The sequence below is a fragment of the Taeniopygia guttata genome, chromosome 28 (genome assembly GCF_048771995.1).
Source record: "Taeniopygia guttata chromosome 28, bTaeGut7.mat, whole genome shotgun sequence".
Classification (NCBI taxonomy): domain Eukaryota; kingdom Metazoa; phylum Chordata; class Aves; order Passeriformes; family Estrildidae; genus Taeniopygia; species Taeniopygia guttata.
In genome coordinates, this window is record NC_133053.1 from 6,022,211 (window position 1) to 6,027,136 (window position 4,926).

The window sequence follows — 4,926 nt, forward strand, 5'->3', positions numbered from 1 at the left end:
ATCCAGTGCCACCCCTGCCATGGCAGGGACAACTTCCACTGTCCCAGGCTGCTCCAAGCCCTGTCCAGCCTGGCCTTGGGCACTGCCAGGGATCCAGGGGCAGCCACAGCTGCTCTGGGCACCTGTGCCAGGGCCTGCCCACCCTCCCAGGGAAGGATTTCTTCTTAACATCCAATATCAACCTCCTCTCTTTCCTTCTGAAGCCTCAGGGCTTTGCTGTGTAGGAGCTCAGGCCCCAGTGAGTTGCTCACATGGACATTTCTTGTTTCAGTGGGTTTTCTGCCTGTGACAAAATCTTGTGTTGGTTTTCTGAGAAAGCTAGAAGTCAGAAGTGGTAGCCCCCTTCATGTTTTGCAGAGTTTTTGTAGGAAGTACAAGACCATAAGGAAAGTGAAATAACAAAATATTTTGTGTGTAGAACTATGCAGGCAAATAGATTAATGGAATGCAAACCCAGTGCATGGCATAGAGTTTTGGTTTCACACAGTGTTAAAAACAAAAGGATTGTTACATGAAATTGTATTGAGTCTTGTCTAACTTAATAGCTAATTTTGGAGAAATTGTGCCCTAAGTTCTAGTACTACTAAAAAAGGTAAGTTTGGATGTAGATAATCATTTGACTCTATATTAATGTCTTTTAAGACTTCTTTATTTTGAATTTTCTTGTGATATGGTTGTTCAGAGTCTAGCACTGGACTATATTATTTAAATCTGTATTATTTAATAAAGCTTTTAAAGATTACTTCATGTTGCTGTTGAAGAATTTTTTGCAGTTTGGCTGTTTATAATTTAGCATTGGGCTGTTGTTTGAACTTGACTTCCTACAGCCCCTCAGTGTTTGCAATCACAATTTTCCAATCTTAATTTACACTCTCTTGGCAATGTAATGTTTTTAAATACTTTGACAATTCTTCCAGTAGTATTTGTTGTCAGAGATATCTTCCAGTTTTCACGAAGCATCTTCAATTCCTGCTGAAATCAGTGATGACTGTAGAAGCAGCTGTTCGTTTTCTAGGTTTGTTCAAACTTCCTTTTTGTTCATTTGGGTTTTAAAAGAAAGATGTGGTCTTTTTTCCACTTGAATCACTTGAATTCAGCAAGAAACCAATGGGCTGTGACTATCTCAGTGCTCCTGTGATAAACTCTTCAGAAATGATTAAAGGAGAGATTTTGCTCTTCTGTTGTTTCTCTTTCCCATTCAGCAATCTGGCACCGAATGTTCTGAAAAACAAACTGCTCCACGTGGTGGGAGTACTTTGGCAAATACTTGCTGCTTATTTCATTTCTTTAGGCAAGTAGTTGCAGTGTCCTGGTAAGAAAAAAAAAAAAAAGGTATGAAGTAGGGAGCTGGTATGGCTCAGGAGCCAACCTCCTGCAAGCAACAGCCAGGCTTTGGCTCGAGGAGCTCACCTCACCTGTGGGGCCATTCCTGGGGCCGGGGGGATTTGGAGATATAAATTTTTCTCAGCAGGTTGCTGCCAATGTAAAGATTTTTTTAAATTTAATAAACTGAGATTTGCATTTAATGCTGATTTTCCTCCCCGTTCACTTACTGCTTGTTCCTGACTGTTTTCTCCCTGAGAGGGAGAAGGGCTGCTGGCAGTGTGTCTGTTCCAAAGTCCAGGCCTTATCTGAGTTGAAATGTCAGAGCTGTGCCAGGCTGACTCCTGCATCCAGAAAATCCTTGCCTGCCAACAGCAGATCAACAGGGTTGTCCCAAGGAATTACTCAGTTAGATTAAGGTTAGCAAGGCTGGGTTAATACTGGTCTTCAAGCCAACCTGCTCCCTAATCAAACCTCCCAAACACAGCCCAATCTTTACTTCTCAATCTGCCCCCTTTAAAAAGCAAGGCAGATGATGAATGAAACATGGCACACACCTTTCAGCAAAGAGCTCTTTCTGATGGGCAGCCAAGATTATGGTGTGCTGCTTCAGGGGAAGGTTTTCCTGGCAGCGTGTTAGCTGCCTTTTGCAGTTTATATGAAGGATTAAAGTTGTCCAGGTGAGAGTCCAGCCTTGGCTAACCCCTGCCTTGGCCTGCAGATAAAGGCATTCTTGCCTTCTGTGTTTGGTGGTTGATTCTGGCACTCAGGAGCGCATGTCAGTTCATTCATGAACATCCTCTGGTGATTTCTTAGTAGAGGGCTCCCCAAGAAGCTTGAGGAGTTTCCCCATCCCAGTTTCCCCAGTAAGAGACACAGCTGCATTAGGCTGTGTCTCGCTGTGTCCCAGGGATTGCAGCAGTCCTCCCCAAGGAACTTTCCTTGGAGCAGCCCTGGAGACAGATGGTGTTTGGGCAAGGTACATGCTCTACAGTGAATTCCTGATTTTTTTAATGTTTTTTTGGGTTTTTTTTTATTTGTTTGTTTTTTTCTGGTAGGGCAACTAGAGGTATTGTTTGTGTATTTAGCTTCATGAGTCTGTGTTAAGTTAGTGGAGTATTGGTGATTTGATTAAAACCATTTCTTTTCAGCTGTTTCTTTGTATCAATTTCAAGTTTAGGGTTATAGCTGGCCTTAAACTCCAGCCTGTGTTCTCCACAGCAAAGCCCCTGTGCTCTTGTAGGAAAAGCATCAATTTCTAAGCCGTAAAAAAAGGCATTTAGCAAGTGATGGCTATCTGACATACGGTCTTTGGGTGATACTAAATATGGTAATTTTTGTTTATTTTATTGGCAACATTCAAAAACATCTGCTTTATTTTCAGTTTGAATAAAGCTGGGTTCACTTTTCATCTGTTAACTTCAATGAGACAACTTCTCTGTGTAAATTTGGCACACAGTTTCCCAGGACCTTCTCCTGAAGCTTGCAAAATTAAAACAAGAATAGGAAACGAATTTTTCTCCTTGATCCATACTTCTCACCGTTGCACTTAGCTGTAGCTGTACCACCAGTAAGCTGCTGTGCACATCTTTCCTCACACCTATGGCCCTCTCCATCTCCAGAGCAGTTTTTATCCCAGGTGCTGTGTTCACCTCTGCAGGTGGCCCCCACCAGACTGTGTGTGTTAATAAATTATTTCCTGCCATTTTTACCATCCTCACCCCTCAGCACAGCCTGGTGCTGCTGTGCTGTGTGTGCTGCCTCCCTCCCAGTGCTTTGCCAGAATCCCCAAACAGACTGGGAGCTGCAGTTGCTGTTTTCCAGTTTTCCACAGAGCAGGCGTTGTGTACGTTTGTTATTCACTCAGACATTCATTCTTCCCTTCTCACTTCTTACTTGCCACGTTGTGTTTTAAAGTGCTGGTCCCATTCTGCTCAGTTCAAAGCTTTATCCCAGGCCTTACTTTTGCATTTAGCATAAATAAATTTATTTAAAGCTGTTGTGCTTATGGATATGCCAAGGTCTCTTTTGTGACCTTTTGTTCATTTTTTAAATTTCATTTTCAAGTAAGCCAATTGCCAGCTAGGGACATCCTTTCACACTCTGGGTGGAAAAGCACCACAAAACTTAACTGGAGAGTCAGACCAGAAATCCCTACAATGGAGAACCTGAGGCTGCCTATGCCAAGGGCAGCCCTAATAAATAATTTTAGGCCAGCATGTGCTTATGGCTTACAGTGACCATCTGTAAATCAAACAAAGGGAGTATTGTCTAGATAAAATCTGGTGATTGAAATTCAGTTTACTGATCAACAAGCATGGAAGTTCGTGAACTAGTTTTAAATAATTGTTCTATTTCACATGTATTCATCTGTGAGAGAGACAAGAGGTGGGAGATGATTTTGTCTTTTGTGGCATATGCTTTACTTAGAAAATAAAGTTCTGAGACTCTCTTAAGTAGTAGGAAGCTGCCCTTAGTAACAAAATAGTGAAAATTGTCATATTTTATCCAAAAGGAAGGGGAAAAAATAATTTTCCAAAGTAATAGCTTGTAATTTGACAGCATGAATCATTTGTGTTATTATGAGTGAGTCATAAATAGAAGAGGCACCAAAAGAATTATTTTTCAAAATGTACAAAGATAACAAAGAAAGGAAGTCTTCTAAAATGTTGCTAAGAAGGCACCAGGCCATTAAACAGGCCAAGCTTATTTGAAATACTAACTCACCAAAAGCGCTTCTTTTAATTTTTTTTTTTTGTAAAAATAATAAAAGAGGCTGCTTTCAATTATCTTTTTCTATAAAAGCCAATTACCCTGTCTTTAGTGGAAGCTGGGTCAAAGTCCTCCCTAGAAGTATTAAGAATCCTGGAGTTTCAGTAATATGATCCAGCCTTTACCAGCTCCTGAACTCTTCTGCCACACACAGTTGGTCAAGTCACCAAACACAGCCAATAAAGCCGATGTGCCCACTGTACTTTGTCATTGCTCCTATGCATTTTAATCTTTCCAAACATTCTTTCCTCATGCCTGACTAGTCATCTTTGGATTTGAAGCTGTGGCCATGTCCTGGTGGATATTTGGTTTGTTCATTTGCTAAATTAATATTTCATTTCATGCTGGGTTAAGACTGGCCAATAGAAATAAATAGCTTTTGATTATAGCACAATTAAGGAGCTCTTGTGAAGAAAAAAGAACTCTCTTGTCCTGAGACTCTGACCCCAGCTGGTGCATTCTCTCTGCCAGCTGGTTCTTGCATGGAAGGAAAATTAATAAAATTGCAAATCAAAGAAGTATTTTCAGCAAATACGCAACAAACATTGAAGGCTAAACATCCTCCTTGCAATGCCAGAAGGATTCCAAATAAGCAGCTGAACTGAAGGATTATTTTGATAGTGTTATAGAAATACTGGTCTCCTGGAAATGTTTAAAGGTCAGCTGGAGTGTTTTGTGGGGTTTTGTTGCTGTTACTGAGTTTTTTTTGGTGCCTGCTCCTTAGTTCTGGGCATGCTGCTTTCATAAGACCTCACTGACAGGCTGGGCTCTCAGAATCTGTGTTACACAGTTTATCATCACCATTGCTACAGTTTCCATATTCCTCCCCTA